General features: G+C 54.1%; 2 long non-coding RNA genes across 2 annotated transcripts; one reads left to right on the forward strand and one right to left on the reverse strand.

Moving 5' to 3' along the window:
• The first annotated feature begins 6,579 nt into the window (after positions 1-6,579).
• Positions 6,580-9,618, forward strand: LOC119091307 (uncharacterized). The gene is made up of 3 exons (XR_005093401.1): positions 6,580-6,645; positions 7,079-7,178; positions 9,494-9,618. It is a non-coding gene; the product is annotated as an uncharacterized LOC119091307 (long non-coding RNA).
• A 6,673-nt stretch (positions 9,619-16,291) lies between these two features.
• Positions 16,292-17,794, reverse strand: LOC119091301 (uncharacterized). The gene is made up of 3 exons (XR_005093400.1): positions 17,691-17,794; positions 16,696-16,829; positions 16,292-16,331 (listed from the first exon to the last, which is right to left on the reverse strand). It is a non-coding gene; the product is annotated as an uncharacterized LOC119091301 (long non-coding RNA).
• Between the last annotated feature and the right edge of the window lie 6,574 nt (positions 17,795-24,368).

Consider the following 24,368-nt stretch of genomic DNA (forward strand, 5'->3'; position numbering starts at 1 on the left):
GGCTCCGGCGTGGTCCTCCGCAGGAATGTCGGCTCCGGTCTGCCGCTCCTCAGGAGTGTCGGCTCCACTCTGCCGCTTCTCACGAGTGTCGGTTACGGTGTGGTGCTTCGCAGGAATGTCGGCTCCGGTCTGTCGCTCCTCATGAGTGCCGGCTCCGGCGTGGTACTCTGGAGGAGTGCTCGGTACCGGTCCGATGAGCCGGACCAGTGCTTAGATGTCGTCTGACTGTTTTGACAGAGTTCTCGACCGCTTTGGTTAGGGCCGCTCATGCACTGCCCCCGGCATTCAGAAAGACAAACATTGTGCCCGACGGACAGACAGACAGACAGACATTGTGAGCCACAGACAGACGAGCAGGCCGACAGACAGACAGGCATATGGACAGTGGCACACTGCGCGAAGCTTAACCGCTGTCCAGCCAGATGGTGTCGGGCACTTTTAGTGAAGCATCCATCTGTCAAATTTGTGCAGGTTGTGAATGCTCGCCATGGTAGATTCTTACAAACATATACAGGCGCTAACAAACCACGTTCGTCATTGAGGAGAAAAGAGTATCTTGTTTGGCTAGGACGGTTTGTGCCAAAGCGAGAAAGCCCTCGAGCATCCGACATGATCAAGCCGTCCGATCTACACGAAGGAAGCATTCTAACAGAATAAAAAAACAACAAAACGCCATCTCATTCCACGTCGCCAGTGATCCTATTTCATCATCGGCTCAAGAGCCAGTGCGACACCGCCTTCCCGGCTGCCCCACCCACTCCCTCCGGGGCGTAGTCAGCTGTTGCACGAACGGCGCCGCCACGGCGCGTCCTGGCAGCCGGCAGAGCCCCGGAGAGGCGCGCCGAGGCACCACGGGTGAGCGGGCTGAGCGCAGCTCAGGCGCTGGTCAGGCGACGAGCCCCGGAGAGGCGCGCCGAGGTACCACGGGTGAGCGGGCTGAGCGCCGCTCAGGCGCTGGCCAGACAACAGGGACGCGGGACACGGGTGAGCTGGACAGGTCACCTGACAGGGACGCTGCGCAGGGACGCCAGCCGTAGCGGAGCACCGAGGACATCTGGAAGGTGAGGTGGGGAGGGTGACGTGGGAGGCGACGTGGGAAAAGTGGAAGGTGAAGTGTTGGAAGGTGACGGGAAAAGGTGCAAGGTGAGGTAGTGGAAGGTGGCGGTAAAAGGTGTAAGGTGAGGTGGAAGATGGCCTAAATGTGCACCCCGCGACGTCCGGGCATCCAACTTACAGTCTCTGGATGTCTTATAGTATTTGGATACTTTATGGTATTTACTATATGGGATGCCCTATAGTCTCTGGATACCTTATCGTACCTGGATACCTTATAGCACCTGAATGCCTTAAAGCATCTGGATACCTTATAGCATCTGGATATCTTAAAGTGCCTGTATAATGGCATCCAGCCCGCAGCTTTCTCACACGTGGTATGTGGGCCGTCACCTACCGCGCCTGTGGTGTGTGTGGGCGGGCAAACATTTTGAGAAACTGGTTTGAGGGCTCGGTCACGTGACTGGGAACCCCCCCCCCCCTCTGCTGTTGAAGGAGGCTGGACAAAAACGCCATTCGTTAGAACTGTATGAGAAAAAATAGTTCAATATTTTGCATGAGCGCTTCATCAAGTAGGTATTGCACATGTCGAATTCCACTTCATTCGAGTTAGGGAAAGAAAGACTTAAGGAATGGGTTTCTAGAAGCTCCCCAACAGCGCGGGGTTGAGGAATGGCCGGCAGTGCGAGGGTTAGTAGTATTGGATGCTTCGAGTAGAGATGTAGAGATGTTGGATGTGGGTGTACGTTGGTATTGGATGGTGGAGGAAAAGTTGGCATATGTTTTGCTTATATATCCATGACATATAACTTGCCTTGTGATGATTTTTCGCGTGCTTTTAAGCAGTGACCACTGTGCAACGTTCACAAATCGGGAGCATGCTACAAGTTGTGAAGATGTTTGGAATAGAAAGCTTCAGACAAAGGCAAAACCTTGAAAAACATGATTTGTGGTCCGCGTTGCCCATGCCAAAATATATCATTTATATCATATTGTATTTATAATTTACATTATATTATAGTTACATTATTTATATTTATTACATTCATATTATTTACATTATTCTATATCTATATTATCTATCAGTTATTGCTAAAAGCGTTGACACAAATAAACCTAACATCAGACAAATCGATCACAGTTAACTCTACATGACATGTGGCTGCTAATGTGTTCACGAGATGCTGTCAAGTAATCTCAAACCAACCCGCAAATTTGTGTTGCTTACACCGTACGGGAACAAATCACGCCTCTACCGGAGTCCATTATTTCTAGAGGCATTAAAGTGCGCACGGCGAAGTGTCCAAATGTCTCCAGGGTCAATATGACAGTCACGCGTGATGAGTGACATCACGGGTTGTGTGACTGTATGACGCCACTCATCCTGACATCGAGGGAGCGGTAGACCCGCACCTCTTTTTGGTGATCAACGCTGTAACTTTTAACGCCTTTGTTGTAATTGAAAACCCGCTTACCAATGGTATGCGTTATATTTAACCTGTTTTCGTACGGGTGCCCCCTGGGCCACTGCTACCCCCTTCGCCCCTCCCTTTTACGGTGGTTCGTTGCAGTTGCACTCCAGTCTGTTAAATCCGTGACAAAGTGCGTTCTGACATTTAGTGACTTGCCAGGCACTAGTTTTACAAAAAAGGAAAATCAGAGCTCCCTCGCCACTGGAGGCATCTCAGGAACGGTTTAAGGGAGGCGTGAAGGAAAACTCTGGGGATGATCGGGATCAATGCGAATGTGCCGTCCTCGGTCCTCGGACCCTAATCGGCCGACGCTTGGCTGGAGTGAGATGTAGCAAGTCTCTGTAACGGCACATCTCATTTAGTTGACGCCTGATGCGCCCTCGCCAATGGCGTATCCTCACCAACGACAGGTCAGTCGGACCAAACAATGCTCTCGCTCTGGGATTCCGTATCCGGCGCTGGTACCCAGTGACGATGGAAAACTAGCTCAGCGTCTTTTCTCAGACCTTGGAGACGACAAAAGAAGCAGAGGTGAACGAAACAAAGTAAATTTTACAGCGAAACAGGGGTGCATCACCTGTAAGCATGCAATTGTTTAGGTTTTAAAAGATTTGTTCCAATTTTTTGTTAACGGATTGAATTTTAGGCTCCGAGCCCACCTTAAACAATGCTTGTTGCGTGAGCCCGGGTCCCTAACATCCGTTGTAAAATTTCAAGCTAATGGTAGAACTTGATGGCAAAAAGGCAACGTGCCGCAACGCTCAACAGGGTCCGTCCTATCGACCTCTGTCGGCCTGACCTTTGGCGCGGTCGCTGCCGCTGACCACAGCCCACAACGGTCAAGGCCAAATAGCGAGTGCCCAGTGACTTGAACCCAATTCGCGCCATACATGCGGGGATCCGAACGCAGGTGCTGTAATCAATGGAGCTTTCTGAGCGGTCTCCCTGTGATGTCATTTGGTCCTCAACATAGCAATCGTCCCCGCTCCCCCGTTTCTTCCGGCTCTGGCTTTAGAGGCTGCCACAAGTTCCGGACGACCAAAGACCGCCTGAGGGGAAGGTCAGCAGCCCTCCTCGCCGTCACGCGGGCCCGTCTTTAAGCCGGTCCGCCATAGTTGAGCAGCTCGAGGTGTTGCCATGGCGACAGGACACGCTTCTGATCAAAGCAACAAGAAGACGGGAGCATTAGCCATCCGCTGGAACCTACGAGGGTTAATCGCCACGCTGGACGAAGCGGACCGTGACCCGTGACCTATGACCCCTTGACCCGTGACCTGTGACCCGGGTCACGGGTCATGTGTTACGTACCCCGTGAACAGTGACACACGACCCGTTGACATCTTGATCCGTGACCTATGACCTGTGACCACTGACCAGAGGCCCGTAACCTGTGACCCGTGACCACTGACCAGAGACCCGTGACCTGTGACCCGTGACTAGTGACCCGTGACCTGTGATCTGTGATCGTGCGATGGAGCCGTGACCCGATCCACCGAGGCCTTTAGCAGCCCGTGCGGGGGCCGGCGCGCTAACGTCAGCCATTTCAAGACCGCCTCCCCAAACAAGGTCGCTCCCATGGCTTCGCATCTGGGGACCCTTTCTCTCCCCGCCGTGGGAGACCGGTCATTGTTGATCATCCATACAGGCGGTTCGATTGCGAACAGGCGGAAGTTGGCGGACTGTGGCTGAGAGCTTCAAAAAGTGCACGGGTAGAAGATGCACGTGGTGCGTGGCCTGTGTGCCATCCCGCGCACTGACCAGGCCTACTCATCATCGTGCTTGGAGACCAAAGAAGATCCCAGGATACGAGCCCAGGGTCACATAACCATGAAACCCCATGGATCCTGAATCTACCCATCCTTGGGATTCTGGATCCAGCCTATGGGATCCCGGATCCATTTTCCGGATCCACGAACATGGCGACTCACGTCTGTGTCGGGTACAGCGGAATCCCCATACGCCGAACCACATTCCACAACATCATCCGGCATCCGGCTCACCGACCAATAGGCTTCTCGAGCAAATATTGCTCTCGAGAGGACGCGTGCGCGGAGGCGCTTCCAGCGACATCAGAGGCGCACACTCGCAACAACGCGCAGCGACAGCCAGCACGGCGGACCTCCAGCGGGACGGGCAGCCGAGGACGTCCCGAAAACCCCAAGACATGTTATTACAAACAAGATAACTGCATTATCAAACAATGTCAAGTTGTCGATGACAAAGCACGAAATGCATAAATAACAAACGCTGGAAAAACGCTGCAGGTGGAAGCGCGGTGCCTGGGGCCGGTTTTGGGGAAGAGAGTAAGGGGGGCTGTGGTCTTCTGGCACTCTGCACGATAACGTCGGATTCATCTTCTAAAGCAATACTTTGGGTGTATAGCATGGGCATTAACCAGAGTGCAGTCATGCCTTACGGCTTAGGGACAAATATTTTGAAGCAAAATATATCTTGCCATCCTGATGTCCATGCGGTGAAAGGCTGTCCATGAACAGTTCCAGCGGGTTCAGCGTGGCTGTTTTGTGCATCTCCATCAGCATCGGTGATGGCGGGTGATTTCATCACGTATGCGATTTGCACTGCCATCCAATAACACCAATGATAACACGTCTTGAGCAGCTTGCCAGTCGGCAGTGGTGCTAATTTGCATGTTTATTCACTAGAGCTGTGATCGTGCATTCTGTGGGTCAGCACAGTTTCGGGAATTAGCGTTATTCTATGCCCTTTTGGAATCGTTCTGAACCCGCAGAAGCTGCAACGGAAGCTGCTGGTCTGCACGCCCCCACTGCACGCCTCCCTCCCCCACCGTGTCCACATGCCCCCCCTACTACACGCCCCCCCTCCCCCCCCCCCCCCCAGTCGACACCGCCCCCACACTGCACCGCCCCTTTCCTGTCAAACATGCCCCACTGCTATGCCCCTTCCCCGGCCAGCACGCCCAAACCGTACACCCCTTCCCGGTAGTGCCCGCCCCACACCCACGCCTTTCCCACGTGGCCGCTGCTGGCACGCGATGATCTCGTCTGCACGCGGTCCTGGCCGCTCGCCTTGCAACATGGTCTGCACTTTCTCCCCGCCGTTGCTTGGCGGATAGAATGTCGCACCGCCTGAAAGATGGGGTCGATGACAGTCATTTGACAGCCGTGTGTCAGATGGCTGTCATCACACGGCTGTCCGATGTCATTCATGCCATCTACACATCACAGTGTGCTGCCGTTCAGACACGTTAAGTGGACTAAGCTATCATCAGGAAACAACGCAAATTACCTGAGTCGTGGGAAAGGTTTTTACTACGAATGATTGAATACGAATGTAAATGAACGTGAAGGGATAATGACTGGTTTCTTTACCCGCCACGCAGCTCGGTGTCATATTTTCTTTACAGAGCAGTGGTTTTTCCCACAGTATGTTCTCCTTCTTCAGCGAGCCGCGTCATATGTGCGGGCACGCTGCCGCGATCGATCGAACGTGACGGCTGGGGTGTGTTCGGTCAGAGAATGTGTTCTGTCAGTAAGACGGGTCGCTCGTGTCTAATTCATAATCTGGTGTGTTCTTGCAGGCTTCGCGGTTCGGATGTATGGGAGAACCTTCTGACCAGGTGTCGTGGCCCTGTGGTCTGACGGCCCGCTCTGATCTGACCTTTGTGATCTGATCTGACCTTGTGTGACCTGATCTGATCTTGTGGACCTGGTATGACCTAGTCTGATCTGACCTCATTTTGAAGCCCATATTACAACTTATCGTCTCGACTGCCCTGATCTTACCTGGTCTCGGACAACATCGTCAGACGTAAGCTTGCGAATACCAGCACATATCGCACCTGAGCTGAAACTGGATGTTCACCGTCCTGCCCTCTGAACTCCCACGGCTCCTCTGAATCCCTGTCCCCTCTGAGCTCCTCTGATCCTCTGGTCTCCTCTGACCCTCCTCTGACCCCCGTCACCCCAGCTGTCAGTCCCCTGACCCTGACCCAGTCGGTGATGGGGCAAGTCAGGGGTGCTCCCGCTGGTGGCGGGCGACGCTCCTGCTGCTGACCTGCTCCCAACTTGACCCGGGGCCAGGTCGAGTTCCCGGGCCGGTGCCCACCAACGCCCATCATACGCGACTTCGACTGGTACAGGTCAGTGGATTATTCTCCTCTCCTGCCACGACGAGAATTTACAATGAACACTGTGTTCTGCACTTCTTGCACTGGTTGTCACCTCTTACCTATATATATATATATATATATATAGTATACTATATATATATATATATGTATATATATATATATATATAATATATATATATATAATATATATACGTACATGTATAGTCAGAACTTCACTCATTACATCGCATTTTGCAGTACGGAAACCTAAATGCGTGGATAGATGAAACAGGGCACCGACGGAATACCTAGTCAAAAACTGGTCTAGGACATGGATAATGCGCAGCAAAAATATTTGTGCACAAGCACAGCATTCCTCCCCAGCCTGGTATATATACGATCGCAATGTTTCGTCTTTTCCTCCCGGCCCCCGCTCGTTATACGTCTTGCTTCTGCTCGACAGGTATATGGGAAGATGGAATGACGTCTTTCGCTACTTTGTATTTTATCAAACAATCGGCAAGTGCTGGAGTGGTACTTACAGCATGCGCAAAAGTGGTCAGGTAAGGATGGTGAACCTGCTTCATTCGTCTCTGACACATCAGCTTAGAATCGTGTTAGCAGTCGCATGATCACGAAATAGACATAGTGAAACACCCAAAGCTGCCTGAGCTGAAGTGCAGATCGCGTGAGCCTCGCACCCCCTTATAACATATTAAAATGTACGGCAGGTGTAACAAAAAGACGAAGTTTTGGAAGGAGATGATTATGCCAAAAAATACACAAACATCTGCCAAAATTTCAACTTTAACGAGATACTTGATAACTTCGAGGAGGCAGCATACTGCATGTGTTTCGACGGTGCGTGGATTTTATGTTTATATATAATATGCCCCCCCCCAAAAAAAAAACTTGTGTTGCCTTCCAAAAATCTTGTGCTGCCTTTATGAAGGCAACACAAGCTTTTTGCTAATAAAACAAAAACAAAAAAACAGCTTTTGGCAGGCGATCGGATAGGCTGGTTCTTCAGGGGATAGGAGCATTCCCTCTTAGTTTTTGGCGTGGGAATCTTTGCCATCTGCGCTGCCGGTGTCACACCGTGCGGTGATAAGTCAGAGATGATTGGCACGCTGCATCTCGAAATTGTCTCTGTATTTGTGGGAATTGTCTTCGGTTGGTCAAGAGAAATGGCAGACAATGGGGCATTTTAGCTGATGGTGTCATTTTAGGGCAATCTGCCGAGTGGGATTGGCCACAGCTTTGGAGGATTGCCCGTTTTAAAAGCGAACGCTACGTGCTAGCAGGAAAAGCATGTCTTCCAGCCACCGTGCTACCGGCTAACTTCGGTCGGTGCCGCCCGTCACACACTGCTGACGTTGCGAGTACTGGCTGCGGTGCGAGCGTATCACACGAGATAACGTAGGTGGTTGTATGACAGAAAATTAGATGATGATCGCACAATCAGCTGGTTGCGACAGCGGCAGAAAGTCCCGTGCAAGACCCATTCAATCTAGCAACATGCTGAGCCTGTGAAGCAACTACGTTTGCAAGACGAACGCGTTCACAAACTAGCCCGATTGCTCGCAAGGGAGATTGTGTGCAGGCAAGATTGCTGTGCATGGCGCGGCTGTAGACTCTGACGTAAGAACTCAGCCAGGTGCTTTACGAGAGCTGGCCCACTCGCACAGCACCCCTGCTTTTCCCACAAAGCCAATTACTTCAATGATAAAACAGACGGCAAACGCAAAACCCTTCCACTGATGGTAAGAAAACGGTAAAATATCATTGCGAAGGCTTCAAGCATACAATCTTTCCATCCCGAAAGTTCGCTTAGTTACAGGGCCCCCTCTGGATCACCCCCCCCCCCCCCCGTTAGTGGCGGCATGGGTTCGCTTCGCTTTAGGCGCTTGCTAGTTGTCTCCAACTGAGATCGCATGAGGCCGATTCCAGCAGCCGCGTCAAAGGTCAGCTGACAGCAGAAGCCAGTATAGACCGTGCCGAGCATTGCGGCACGTTGAGATCCAATCAGAAAATGACCGCCGGTGATCCAGCCTTTCGCTATCGATGGTGAGCGTCAGGCCTCACGCAACAAATAGTGCTTCGCGTGAGCGCTGACTCCAAAATTGTATCCACTCAAAGCGTACACACTATAGTTTCCAAAAAAGCTGAAGTGAAGCAAACGCGTAATGTGAATGTGCTAGGGGCGTTGGAATGCATCCAGTGTTCTGAATGACATCCCTGTTGTTCTTTGCCCCGGCTATCGATAACTGTGGCGAACGATGACTTGCGCTAAATTCACTTGAGTAATGGGTTTGGGTGGTCCGCTGACCGTCGATGTGGAGACGATTTATCGCACCAGAACCAGGGTTGCAATGAAAGGGGGGGGGGGGCCTTCCCTTATACCCAGATTTATTTGTTTCTTGCCACAGATGGTTTTTTTTTAAATGGGTGTAACGCGTGCTCACTGAACTCCGTTTCCCGCCCCGTCCACCCCCTGTTAAGGAAATCCTAGCCGCGCCCCTGACCAGAACGAGCACAGTTTGATTCGAGACACGACCCAGCGCTGACTGAGTCGGAACTTTCACTTCTCATCTTGGAGAAGCGAAGCTTTCAGAGAAATGTTGAAGGTGCAGAGATAGTTTTTGGGCCCATTCTTATTATACAACACCATGAAGCCTATGCTAATCTTCTGAAAAGCTGAGAAGCCCTAGACCTGTGCCCATCCTTTGGTGTTTGATTTGTGCAAGACAAGCGACGGCGTAGCGGCGAACGAAAGGTGTCAGCATTGTTTAACTGCGGGCTACCAAACCGCCTCAAACCGACTTTGCCATTCATAGACAGTTCGTTTGCACCAACGCTGGCTTTCTTCCGTGCACAGGTACAGGTCACCTTGCGTTTGCGAGATAAGCTGCTCAGCAAGCCGCTCAAGATCACCGTGAATGTGAACCAGCAGAGTCCGTACACGCCCAACAAGCTGTTCTACACGATCCCGGGAGTGCCGCTGCTCAGTGGGGGGTGAACGAGAGGTCGCCGTCCTCACCTCTCGAGTAGACACAGTCCCGTGCAGAAAATGTCACCGGCGGAATTGTCACGCGCAGACGCTGTCACCCACTGCCTTTGCCACCCACTGTCACCCGCTGTCTTTGTTGATATTGTCAAGCGCAGACTTGGGTGTGGCCACGTCACACCCAAGTGGTTGTGACGTGGTGGTGCCTACCACCACGTCACTGACATTGGTGGTAGGGGTCACAAGTCGGGATTGTGGAATCAAACTGAAATGGGGGAACAATCTCACCTGAAAAAGGATATTTTTGAATGGCGAAGTACGGAAGATGTGCATTGTACGGACAACACAAGGCATGTAACTCCATTTGGAGAAAAGGGGGACATGTCGCTCCCTTTGCTCCCGGTCATGACATCCATGCATGCGGACAGGATCTCGTGCTTTAATGCGGACAATGGCACGTGCGGGCAGCATCTCGTACGGACACCGTCTTGCACGGGTAGTGTCTTGTAAGGAAGGTGTCTCGTAAAGACAGTATTTCGTACAGACAGTGCCACGTGTAAACAATGTCATGTGTAGTCTGTGCTACGTGTGGACAATGTACGTGCGGGTCCGTGCCACGTGCGAACAATGTCACGTGCAGGCAGTGCCACGTGTAGACAATGTCACAATATCACACGCAATTAGTGCCACGTGCGGACGGGGACACGCACAGGTGGTGGCGAACGGAGACGGTAGTACTCGTGGTGTCCTTCACTACACGTTTTCGCGCTCACTGTTTCTCTCCCCTTTCCGCTTTCCCTATGGCATCACGCCTCAGGTTTACGGGAGTCATCTCTGCCTGCGATGCCCAAGAGATATAGCAAAAATAATTATTTCAGGAGCATGAAAACACTCAAAAGGTAGCATGCCTTTTTTTATTAAGTCCTGACGTTAATGTTTTCCTGAATTACCACAAGAATAATGCTGAACGTCCGTTAAAAGTGGATGGGTAAGGTTAGCGCCCCTGTCCAAAACCCCTGTCCTTACAGCTATGCATCTACGCAGTGCATGGTTGCCGCGCCGTGCTCGCGTGTCTGCAAAGCGAAGTAACGCTTTAAAGCGTTTGTTTGCAGAGACAATTACGAGGTTCTCCGAACGGATTATGACAACTGGACGATCGAGTACTCGTGCAGAAACAAGCCATACGGAAGGTAAGACGTGGGAAAAAATTCGGACATTCAAGACATTTCCAGTTCACAGAAGGTTACATCTTCTGCAAGGACACGCAACCAAATTGCTCCAGCATGAATAAGGCATTACCGCGATCCAAACACCGTCAGCCAAGTTATCGGCATAAACACGATGTACCGTAGTTGAATGACAAATAGCTGATAGTCTAGAACGGTGTTCGCAAGACTATTACAGAATGGTTGACGAGCTGCTTCTAAAGGCACTACAAACAATAAGCTTGTAGGACCTAACCCACGTCATCTCTCCTCGACTAACTCGATGGCATCCGGAGATCGACCAGACACCGACCTGGTAACACCGCGCGGGTAATGTCGCTAGATCACCTGCGTGACCTAGTGACACGGCGGGGGAAAGTCGCTAGATCGCCTGCTATCGAGCGGCCCTGACGCCTCCTCCCTCGCCGGCAGGCACGCGAAGCAGGTGTGGATCCTCACCCGGTCACCACACCCTAGCCGAGCCGTGCTTCGCAAGGCGTTTCTACGCGCTTCGTGACCTCGGCATTCGAATCACGCCGTTTCGGCGGAGCGACCAGTCGTGCTCCAGGACGCCCTACGGACACGTGCACGGCCGCAGCTTGAGCCTGGAGCCGGCGACTCTAGCGAAGCGCAGCGACCCTTCTAGCGCTCTCGGACATATTCGCCGAACTGGCGACCAACGGAACGGTGGCGGGCGATGGTGGTGACATCTAGCGGGAGGAAGCGTGACGAGGTGTCCTGTGGAGCATCCAGAAACCATTTCATATTGCAAATGCGGAGGAGCATTGGTTGGCAAGGCTGGCTCGGAAAGCCAAGCGGGTCTAGAGTTTCCGGGCTTCTATTTAAGAGCCAGGGATTGGGAATGAATCGGCTATAGCCCCGCTGGCCGTCAAGGACAAACCAAAATATGTTCAACAGACAGGGGAACCAGCACGTGGAATTACATAAATAAGCTATTGCCATCGCATCACCACGCAGCACTTGTATCCAATCTACCGTATAACTGTAGATATGTAATCACTGAGCGAAGTGGTTCAAGATCTCGCTTACTGCGATCCAGCATTGGAGGTGCATGTGCACGGTGCGGGGGGACTGGTGTGTTATTGCATGAAGTCATCGGATGACCCATGTGGGGTCATCCGATATCACATCTTGTTTTGTGCTCACTTCTCATCTGCATCATAGTTTTCGTAGTCTAGAAAATCAGTTGAATATACGGCGCGGCATACCTGCGGTCATGCACACCGACAGATAAAACTGACCGAATCTAGTCAGGCAGCTTGGATAGCAGCCAATAGATGGCGTGCATTGCAATGTGGTGCGCCGGGTAAGTTGTCGCCAAATGCCAGGTGGTGACTGTGAAGGACATGGCCAGTAACACGCAATGGCAAGGACGCTGAGGCTTCAGGAAACCGGGGCTGGGTGTCACCGGGACTCTGGAGAACTCGGGGAACGGGGAAGAGGACAGGCCTGCAGGAAGTTTTCTCGAGGCTGGAACCTCCGAATACTGTGTGGACAGTGTGGTGTATGTTCATGAACAACCAGTGAGTCCTGGGAGCCCGACCGCCGCCTAGCAGCCGGTCCTCTCGCCTCCATCAGACGAGAGCCCGTCTGCAGAGGGTCCTGCTGTCTCAAAGCTAAGCTCCCCCTCACGGCCAAAAAGCGTGATTAGTTCGAAAACTGAAACTAAGTGCCGCTTTGCGAGGTACCAGCCGTCAATCCCAATGCGGTATTGCGTCGCTCGCAGAAAACGTATCAAACGGGATGTCGTTGAACATTAGTGCCACCTGCTTAGAGGATTAAATGGGGCCACCGGGGTAAAAATACTGACTTCACGGCGTTTCGCCTTTCCAAAAGTATGGGGAGCTTGACAGCAGAAAGAGAAGTGAAGAAAAGCCCATTTTCACATTTCCAAAAGGCACGCAGCGTACATCTTTCCGCACCTTTCAGTAGAGCGCCAGCGACTGTGCAAACCATGTAAGCGCCCAAGCGTAACAGCGCTACCTGAGTTCGGACCAGGATCCCCCACGTGGGAACCGGAGGTGCTAACCATTCAGCACTTCAACTTTCACAAGGGATGAAAATTGCTGGAAAATTTAGACACTTATGGATTTCAAAGCAATGCGTGCAATGCCTAAATGTTAGTTAAGAAAAAGGCGTGATGATATTGAGGCTGCCTCGCTGGCCAAAGTTGAGGTTCTCCAACCTCTGTGATCCATTATCACTTGCTAATGAAACCCTTCGTCAGACGACGTCGCCTTCACTATGCTTCTATCGATGCCTTGAACGCATCCACCATCTTTTGCAGCAAAGCGCGCCTCAATACACGCACAAACACGGACGTCATACTTTGTGCTCTGTTTATTCGAATAGACACCAACGGCGTCGTACAAAAGTACAAACTGGAGAGTTTTGAGACCGGCCACTGGCGCGTCTCAACTCCGAACGACTACATGGCAGCAGCTGCGAACTTCTAGTGCTCTGGCACATCCACAGATGGCGACGCAGCGTATGGCATCATTCAGCGTCCACTCACTGCAATGATGGCAGTGACGTTTTGCATGATCTCCCAACCAAGGCTTGACAGTACGTACATACGGAGGAGCTGAGCAGGGTTAGAATACAGTAGCGTGGCAGGGAGACGTGCAAATAGGGCACATCTGGATGAGTCGCGTACCAGTATGTCGCGACGCCAATGTCGACCTACGCTAGTAATCAAGCGAAAAGGGCATCCGTCACAGTCAGACAAACAATGAGTTCATTCAACATCGGACAACTGCTCGCTCTATGTGATCTAAAGGTCCGCGAATAGGGAGAAAATTTGTCTCCAACTAGCGCAAAAATTACCCTGATCCTAGATGCACCGACAGCGTCTTGCTGCGCAATTAAATCGACATCGACCCCGCCAACGGGCTGGATTAAGCCGCCAGTAGGCAACGGACGTCTGCGTTCGCTAAAGTCACCCAAGTGACAATGAAAACAGTTGAGCGTTGACTTCTGCCAGCTGCAGCCCTCGGAGCCGCCGAGATCGCCCACAGATGGCAGCACGGGCGAGCTGACCCAGCGATCAATGCGCACCACCCCCCGCATAGGAACGAACTTGAGTCTAACTCTGACATGGAGAGGAGCCAGCGGACCCCTGACCCCCATCTGACAGGGCCGTGCCTGCCACTCTGTCACAGGGACCCCATGCACAAACAGGTACATCGAAAGGAGCGACACCAAGCGCGGCAGACAAGCAGACAAACACGCCCAAGCTCGCTCGTTATCACATACGCGCTGCTAGCTAAACACAAACACGTAGGCGGACCAAGTGGACGCCCGTGACGCTGGCAGTGGGTTGACGTGACGTGACGTGACGTTACGCGACGCGACAGGCGGCGGGAGCGCGGGTGGAGCGAGGACGCGGCAGCCGACGTAGCCCCGAGCGGCCCGCGCCGCGATATGAGATCACCTGCTGGCCCGCGGGGGCGCAGCAGAGGAGCGGCCAGGGCCTCGCTGCGCGGCGCCGACGAAGCCGGCCCGACCGGACGGCGTCCGGGTGGGACCACTGCGGAATTCTCGCAAGGCGATGGCACAAACCTCGCAGAGAACATTTCGGACTCGATGGCAGGGTCCTTGCGTGAATTAGCATGTGCTGGTTCTGAGATCCGGGAACAAAACGGCAAAACAGGAACATTTCGCCGATCTGAGACAGACCCCACGTCCGGCCCAGAAAAAAGAAATTACAGGCCTGCATTACTGGGGGACGAAGCGGCCCAGGAAATACAACAGTCGGCAGGGCGGGTGTGTTTCATCAGTTTGCAATGTCTTCGCTCTGCACGTGGTTTAAAGATCACGATTTGATACGCACACGCCGACCGCGTGCAGTGACGGATGGTTGAGATCATTTGAGCGGGCTGGCGGCTTCAGCGCAGCTGAAGACAGTCCTTTACAACGTATACCAACAAACGCTTGGCGTGATGTGCAGAAGTCACCGCGATTAGCGGAGATGTTCAGCATCAATTGGTGGGGCAGGCAGTTGGCTGCCGCTTCTCTCTACCGAGTGTGTGGCCCTTAGGCGGTTTTGTTGGGTAGCAGGAGCTTCAGGCACTCTTAGACGGTGTCCAATGGACAGTATAAACAAACTAAACCGGAAGGGAGAAGCACACAGCACACTGCGCAACACAGGGTCAACACATGTCTGGGACACGAACCCAGGCGAAAACAAAACAGCCTCGAGTAAGGAGATGATGAGTACACCGCTGTCTATGGAGGACTGGCAGGCCGCCAGCAGGGGCAACTCGCCGGGAACAGGCTGCGGTCTCAAGCGCCGGCTGTGCCGTCTCAGCACCGCAAGACGACAGATCAAGACACCGGCGCCGAAGACAGATCAGACGGTGGCTTCGAAGACGGATGAGACACCGCGCCGAAGACAGATCAGGCACCGGCCCCAAAACGCATCAGGCAAGCGGCGCCGCAGACGACAGATCAAACGTCAGTGACGAAGACAGATCAAACAACAACTCCGGAGACGGATGAGACACCGGCGCAGAAGACAGATCAGACAGCGGCGCGCAGCGGCGGCCCAACGCCGGGTCGGCCTAGGTCGGGTCAGCGCCTCGCCCTAGGTACAGCGCCGGACTAGATGTCGACCGAATATCCGGCGCCAGCTCCAGCTCCAGCTCCAGCGCCAGCACCAGCTCCAGAGCCAGCTCCAGCTCCGTTGAACGCGCCGCCGCTCCGGGATCGGCGTCCCGGGGTCGCTCAGCTGGAAGGTGGAGCAGGAGCGAGGTCCACCGCCAGAGACCACCACCAAAGGTCACTGATAGAGGTCACCAACCAGAGGTCACCACCAGAGAAGGTCCACCACCAGAGGTCACCACCAGAGATCACCACCAGAGATCACCGCCAGAGATAATCGCCACAAGTCATTGCCCAGAGATCGCCGCAAGAAGTCACCACCAGAGATCGATGCCAGAGGGTCACCCGCCCCGAGATCACCCCAGAGATCGCCACAAGAGATCACCGCCTGATATCACCGCCAGAGATCACCGCCGTCATTGCCAAGGCCGACGGACGAGCTCTGAACAGTACACTCGGAACGGGCTCCGCCGACGGGACGTGCTCTGAACAGTTCACACTGCCACGGATGCAAACATGGTCTTCACTAGCGCTCTGAAATCGAGGCTGTCGTTGTTCGTGACAGTATACACCAGGCTGAATCGGGCCAGGGTTCACTCAAAGGTGATCGCGTAGACGTATCTCGATTTGTTGTATTTTCTGCCACAGAAGCCCACCTGGCATTCTGACACAAACCTTAACATCCCGTGGCCTCCAGTCCAGCATGCTTGTGTCTGCCTCTGTCTCACCTGAGCCAGCAGCCTGGCCCTGTCCAGGCACTGGTACTCGACCCCGGACCGCGGCTTCTGCGTCGCCATAGACCTCGGTGAATTAGAGCTTTCAGAGGTGGCCGACAGAGGGACTCTCGCAGCCGACACCGCCCGCCCCTTCGCGCGTGATGTCTGAGAGGGGGGGGGGGGGGGGAACAGGGAATGAAAGTTAGCTCAACATGCTTAACATATTTGAAAGGTTGTGGGGTCATCGACTCTGCTTCATTAGTGCTCATATAACACCACAGATCACAAAGCGTCGATCAAAACAGATATAGGATGCTTCAGCCTGCAACCAAGACGTCCTATATAATTCCCTGGTGGCTACCCAGCAAAGATAACCCCTACCAATAATTGCCACAACAATGACACTGTCCTTCCAGAGGCTTCGCAGTCAATCATTTTCCGAGCCTGGGCCACGCCGCGAACGCCGCTGCGCGCGCGCGTCGTCACAGCTGCCGCTCCTGCGCCAGAATTTCCCCCCACTGCATCCCACCGGCGGCGTTGAGCTTGGCGCGTGTGACGTCACTCGCAGCCGGGCCGGAAGACGATGAGGCCGTTGAATCGCATGACGTCACTCCGCTGTCGCAGGATTCAGTGGATGTTCGGACCCCTGGCAGTGCTCCACAGCTAAAGGAAAAAACGGACGCAGTTCAGAAGCATCCCCAGGTTTATATTGAATACGATCACTGCAAGGCGTTATGTGTCCTTGAATAGCATATTATATAACATGCAGAGAACCAGAAGTAACGAAGCTCATGGAAAAGGGACAGCTTCATAACCAACTGACCTCAGCCCGCCAAGCTTACTGAAGTAATTAAGAGTAATAGTACCAGATAATTAATACTCAGCAATTGACCGTAAGAGAATAATAAGGCGACGAGACTTCTGACACATCGAGACTGGAGTAGAGAGATGCAACTCCGCTTTATTCGCCAGCAAACACCCCGCTGAACTGAACGAACTCAAACAAACAAGCAAACAAACGCACCCAATCAAAGGTTCTTTGTGCTTTGCCCGTTGAAAGCCGTCAAGCATCCATAATCAACAGAATAACTGCAAGACATGCGGACACCTGCAATACCTAGACACCGACAAACCGTCAAAGAGTTCGTCAGGCTCCGTTATTGGTCACAACACAATCTGGCAACTAGTGCGGTTTGTGTAGCATCTTTAAAAATAATTTTTTGAGGCCACACGTCAACGACATGATCTTCTTGAAATAAGATATCCACCTAACCTGTCCCCCTCCCCTTATCCTATTGCGCTAAAAGATGTCACGCGTTGGCACTATGATGAGTCAATGAAGGGCCTGCGGCAATAGTAAGCGGGAAGAAACATCCGGTCAATATATAAAAATCTGGCCAAATACAGGGTCATCCTCACCCAACTTAGCGTGCTAGAAAAGGCCCCATAGGAGTGCACAAATCACAACAACAACGACTTGGAGCCAAGAGTGGCGGGTTCGACAAGACCCCGGATCACACTCACCATCTGACGACGGGAGGCGGCGGGCCGGCGGTGCGGCTGGCCGCCAGCTGCCGCACCCGCTCCGGCTTGGGGCTGGGCATGGGGCGGCGGCCGAGCGACAGCGAGCGAGTCGCCAGCTGGCGGCCCGACTCTGCAGAGCGCGAGCGCCGCAGCCGGCCGCCGGCCGGGCCGCGCGACCGCCGCCGCATCTCCAGGTAGTCGCCGCCGACCGGCGCCGGCGTTGCACCCGTCGGCGGCCGCATCGGCACGTAGTCCGCCGCCGCCGCCGCTGCCGCCGCCACCCGCTGCCGCCGCCGCCGCCGACGACGACGACGTGGAAGGCGCCACCCACCGCCGTCGGCGCGTTCACGTACAGCGGCTGCGCGGGCGCGTTGGCGTAGCCGGTCTGCGCGCCATCTGTGGGCGGCTGCGGCGCGTTGACGTACGTCGGCTCGCCGCCAGGTGGCAGCGCCGCGGCTGCATTCGCGTACTGGTGCTCGGCGGCGGCCTCGTCCCTGCTCGGTGGCGGCGCCAGGCCGGGCAGCAGCGGGCCGGTCTGGCGCCGGCTCTTGTCCACCACAGCGTAGGCGGGGAGGCCGGGCCGAGAATATAGCCCAGTGCCGAGAATCAGCTCCGACGGCATGGGCGCGCTCAGCTGATCGCCGTCGGCAACGGCGGCCGGCAGCTCCAGCTGGCCTGTCGGCAGCGCAGGGCGCGGTCAGATGGCGCCGCCGCCGTGGAGAGGTGCCGAGAGCGGTGGGGCGAGAGACGCTAACATACTGGACGCAGGCCAGGCCGGCGACATATGACACTGTCGGAATGGATGCAGAACAAGGCATTTAGGTATTTTGGATTCTATGCATTTTGGTGGTTGAGTGATGTTAAGTTGAGTGATGCAGGTTAAGGTGAGTTGAGCTCGTTCTGGCTCCTTAATACAATCAAAATAAAGCACAACATTCGAGCCCAAGGTCGTTTTTGGCTAGCCGGCTTGTCGGGGTTGTGATCAGCTGACGGCTAGTCAGTAATGCAAAGTTTTTGTTTTGATTGCTATGATGAAACACAAAATATGTTAGCAATCAAAATGCGATGCACAAGCATATTGAGTGTCACAAATTAGGCAGCCAACGAAAATAAAATACAGCGTCGGTGGCGCGTAAAATCATATTAAGTCCTTCCGCATAAAATTCATCGGAACGTGTTTGATTGCAGCTAAAGCGCCAAGGGAAATCATCACCGTACAGGTTTCGGACTTGTGTAAATGAATCAGTTTAGCTAGGCTACTTCATCTTGGAGGGAAAACGCATGAGTGACGGAAGTGCTGGCGCTAGCAATTCCATTGGGCTTTCGGCAACAGAGTTTAGCCCTTCTGCTTTCATCGGAAAAGCCCAAGAACAACGTGGTGGGCCCAAAAATCGGGAGCACCCCGGCAAGTTAGCATACATGGCTCCCACCAGGCGAGACCCTCTGAACAAACGGGAATAATCCAAGACCAATGCACATGAATAAATTGCCCCTGCGCGATAGACTGCTTTGGCCGATGGAGGCATAGATCCTTCGACACTAGGGTAAGGTTCTCCTAGAAAAGATGAAGTGCCAGAGAGTTCAGACCAATGTGGCCGGCTCATCGGCAATCAAGGGTGCCCGAGCAGGTTAACAGAAGGGATCCAGGCAAGAGCGCAAGGTTCTCTGTATATGGAGTCATGGGCCAGTGAGGAAGCCCCTGAACAATCAAGTGCGCCGCGGGACGCTGACTTCGGTCAAGGCCGATCAGACCACTAGGCTCGGGCGGTCAGACTCTGACCTGTGTTGGCGTTCATCACTGGCATGCGTCCGCTGCCGTCGACTCTGTGCCGCGCCGCGGGGGCCACCGAAGCCACCGGAGCCACCGCCGGAGCCGCAGCGGGAGCCGCGGGAGCCGCCGGCGTCCGGTGGCCTCCGCAGGCGGCGCACGGACAGGCTGGCTGCTTGTAGAGGCCCTCCGGCTCGGCGGCGCGCTGCCGGCACACCTGGCAGGCGCGCGGCGTCTGGTACCAGCCGTCGGCCGGGCCCGGGTCCTCGTACAGGTGGTCAGAGACGCCATCCGGACTGAGGCGGCGCGCGCCCGTCCGCGGTCGGTCGTACGCCGCCGCCGGGTCCGACCCGTGCACCTCGGCCACCGTGCGGATCAGGTGACCGCCTTCGACGGCGCCCATTGGCCGCGCTGCCGCGTCTGACGCGCTCATTGGTCGGTGGGCGGACCCGGGCGCGCTGATTGGCTTCTCGCCCGGCTCCTCGTACACGTGGTCCACGAAGCGGCCGCCCGATTGGGCCGAGGCGGGCAGGGCCGCGACAGGATGCTGGTGAACGAGGACAGCGTGTTACATGGCCAAAAATCATTGTGACCGGGTGTTATTTAAACACGCAATGAGGTTAGATGCTTCACTGGACATCGTAAAAAAGCGACAGCAGAAATAAAGAAGGGTTGTGGGTCGGCGCCCGGGACGGCTAACGGGGCCGAAACCACCCCTAGCCTAGGCTATGCCTAGGGGATAGCTAACGGGACCGAAACTAGCCTCTCTTCGAGTTAAGGGACCTACACCAGATACTGGACAATTTCGCAGGAATTTGGTCTTAATTTACAGGACGTGGAGCAAAATCCCAACCCTCCTCTCAGAGGAAAACTTTGGGGAAGTGCCTGGTCCGCACCTATTCATTTGAAAGCTCCTCAAAATGTCTACCGAGTGCAATGAACAACATTGAACTTTGGCGTTCCACAACGCCGTGAATGTACTCAAGTTGCGCTTCTCGCAATTTTACGATATGCATACGATGCGTTGCATGAGTCAAATCAGGGAAAGGCCTGCTGAATCTTAAAATGCACACACCGCTTTGACACAAAATAAAAAGCCACCGACACGAAATTAAAAATATGACACGAAATATATAAAACCACCGATCCTCGGCACCAGTAGGCCCACTCACCGCGGTGTAGGCGCCCGGGTCGGACCCCGTGCCGTCCAGCACGCCGGTCCTGCGAAGACTGCTACGCGTCGTCTTGATGGCGCATGCGCAGTCGGAGCTGCAGCGGCGGCCGGGTCGCGGCGAGCGCAGCGACTGACCCGAGACAGAGGGGCGGAGCCGGCGGGGGGCGGAGTCAGAGCCGCTGCTGCCGGCCGACACTTCCGATTGGCCGTCGCCGTTAGCTCGGCAGCCGTCGATTGGCTCGTACTCGAGGTCACAGTCGTCGCTGGACCACGTGCTCCACTGAGAGCACAGACGGACAAAAGAGTGATTAATGACTACATTGTTCATGTCATCATAGTATAGCTGCAGAAGCTCAAATTACTTAAGATCCGATCAGGATTGCGCAAACTGGAGCGATGATATGGTCCGTGCGCACATTAGGTTTTTAGTGGTGTTTTCGGGCGCGTCAGCTGGAATGGCAATTTTGCGCCCAACGTACATTACATTACACATGGAGGAGGCTCCTTATGAAACATAGTCGAAGCGCAAAAAGTGAAATTAGGAGTTACACAGCGTGTCATTAAGCACAAATCGCTGATGACGCCGCTGGGTTCCTCTCATGACAAGCAGCACGACGGCGTTTTGCATTCATGGTTCAATGAGAGTCGAAGCGGGCACTACATTCTGGGATGTTGCGCCTACACAGCGTAACCAGGCGAGAGAGAGTTTTCGCTCTACGTAAACAGTGCATGACCAAGAAGAATAGACTTTAAAATGGCCGAAAATGCGCAATGTAAATTATGGATGCCCCTTGACCACCTGGCTTAACATTTCTCCCCCAAGCAGTGCAAGTTTCCGTTACGCGTAGATCTCACTGAACCCCCGCCCTGTCTGAAAGGGGAGGAACGCTGAGGCAGCCCGCTCAGGTGTTCTGACAATACCTCCCTGGCGAGTTGTGTAACCGCTCCCAAGTTTTCAGTAAGATCTGGTACGTACAGCGTGCGTGTTTTGGCACCAAAACAATGTATCTGGCACTTGTGACTGATAAGCAGAGACGAGTTTTATTAGCACTACACGGCGAATTCTAGCCGGCGCGGTCAGAGGGCGAAAACTAACCAAACCACGTACCAAAATACCTAAAACTCAACAAGGAATGTGAACCAATAGCTGTAATATTGCTACATGGCATGGTTTCGTATAATTGGCATGAACAACTGAAGCAGCCAGATTTCCCTGAAAAAATACTACTTGACCTGATCCGGTAGGCTGGATCTTTAACCCAGTTGCAAAAATTCGTAACAAACTACGAGATCCCGCTGAAGCCATCGCACAGCTGTTCTTTTCCTGCGAGGCTCTATCATGCTCAGTTATAAAAAGAGAAGGGACCGCACCGACACCTCCCCTTCGCGTTCCGGTCTTTAAAAAAAAAACGCGAATCAGGGCGAGGGTGAACGTCGATTTCTAGCACCTTATTCCCTGCTTTCGCTACTACATGTCTCATGGCAAGGATGAATGACAAGTCTCGCGCAACAGTGCGTTGCGAGATAAGCACGCCATCGCATAATTAGATAATCAACACAGTCGACGACAGAGGCTGTCCAGCTCGCCAGCATACAAGAGGCGCCTAACATGCGCACTTCTCTCCTTCTTGCAGAAATGATTTTCAGACAGAATGACCTAAGGCATGCGTGTTAGGCATGACTTCCAGAGTCTTAAATTTAAAGCCCTTTGGAGCCATTGAGATACGCTCCACGCAAACATGCATGTTGCACACACAAACATCACGGTGATAGGTCTGGCCGGGCGCTTTCACAAAACGCCAATCAGCCCCCCCCCCCCCCCCTCCAACCCGCATCCCACTGCTGCCACCAAAGCAGCAGCCTGTGCTGCCACCTGCCGTCAGCGGCGTCTGACCTGCAGGCTGGCCTGCCGGCAGAGGCCGCTCTCGCGAGAACGCGCCAGCGTGCTGTCGCGGCTGCAGCTGCGCGACACCGTCCGTCGCGAGACGCCGCATGGACTCTCTGCGGCCGGCAGGACGCGGCGCGTTAGAGGCCGCGGCGCCGGCCGGGTCGCGCGCTACAGTTGCAGCGCACGCAGCGACACCACAGCCCAACAAACTGTGCGATGTTGCATACAGTGGGCCGCATCTAAGATTGCTAGGACGTAGTGTTTAAAAATGTTTAGGGGTGACCATGATGAAATGAGACGGGGCATATCTAGTCTTGGACATAGCCAGGAGCCCTGTGTGGAGTTTCAGGAAGCCTTATTTGAACCCCCGAAATAACAGTTCAAACAGAAACCTCTATGATATCGCAGACCGTGATATGCTTTGAGGTGAAATCTCCAGCAATGGCCTTAAGCAATCACTCCTTTCCTTCCCACAACTGTCCTACACACTACACAAAGACGACTCCGCAAACCCACTGCCGCGCTCCTTGCTGGCCCTCCACTCCACCAGATCGGCCAGCGGCGCCACCTACCGTCCAGCTTTTTAGCCAGCTTGCGGCGCGCCTGCAGCCGGCACTGGGCGGCCTCCTCGACGGCGGCGTGCATCAGCAGCGCCTGGCCGGCGCTGGCGCCCAGCACGTGCAGCCCCTCGGCGCGGCCGCAGCGCGCGCCGCCCTCCAGCACGTACTTGCCCTCGGCCGGACCGTACCGCCTGCCGATCGTGCGCCACGTGAACGGGACGTCTCGCCGAGCACGGCCACCCGATGAGGGACGACTGGGTCGGCGCTCAACGTGCGTCGTGGCGCACATACTGCGTGTCGGCAGGCACGTGGAAGACTTAAGTCGAGCCATCGCTTAGGATGTTGAGGTGCGTAGCGTCGGAGGGCCAGTGATGGAAATTAAGACGTGCTGAGCTGGGATGTGATAACGCGGCGGATAGAACTTTCGATCCTTCATCACTTTTAAAAATTCATGGGCTGATATGACTAATTAACGGTGGGATCAGGAAGTTCCTTAAGCTGACGAACACACATATAAAAATAACTTTGTAAACTCTGGCCTGCTCATTCTGTCAGTATTTTGTGGCATACCATTAGATCTCGCGTACCACTGCCCTCTCCGGACGGACTGACCTGAGGTCAGCTATGGGCCAGGTGGCCACCAGCCGGGGCGGGGTGCCCGTCACCAGCGAGAGCCGCAGGTCCTGCACGTGCAGCCGGGCGGACCGGGGCTGAGGCGGCACCGCGGCGGCGCCACGAGCAGCTGGGCCGAGAATTGCTGAACTGCGAATGGCAGGCGGACACGGCGTCGACACAGCGACCGGCACTTCAGCACGCAGCGCGAGGCGGCGCAGATGATACCCGGACAGGGAGAAAGTTGTCGTAGACGACACAGTTTCTCTGTTTAGAAAATATGCGAATGTCATCGCATTTTGCACAACATTGATTGAGAGCCGATTAGCGGCCGTTATATCGGGAAATTGTGCTCACGAACGCCAGATATGAATGACTCAGCGGTCACATTTGTCTTGGCCTTGATCGCCGCACGGCTGCTGGGATAGCAGAGTCTCAATTACGTTATCAAGACGTCAGGAATGCTGGGGTGATCTTGGAATACTCTCACCATCTTCGCCGGTGAATACCTCAGAAACTACGAGTTTAGGTCTAAAGGAAGGCAGAGCTGTGAACTGCACCGAATGATCTCCAAAGACGGCCAGTTAAGTTCAAAACTCCATAGAAGTGTGGGACACCCCTTTAGATTGCAGCCAATTCAATGAATGGAAATCGCAGTTTCATCAACAGGTCCTCC

The sequence above is a fragment of the Pollicipes pollicipes genome, unplaced genomic scaffold, assembly GCF_011947565.3.
Source record: "Pollicipes pollicipes isolate AB1234 unplaced genomic scaffold, Ppol_2.1 Scaffold_1600;HRSCAF=1878_pilon_pilon_pilon, whole genome shotgun sequence".
Classification (NCBI taxonomy): domain Eukaryota; kingdom Metazoa; phylum Arthropoda; class Thecostraca; order Pollicipedomorpha; family Pollicipedidae; genus Pollicipes; species Pollicipes pollicipes.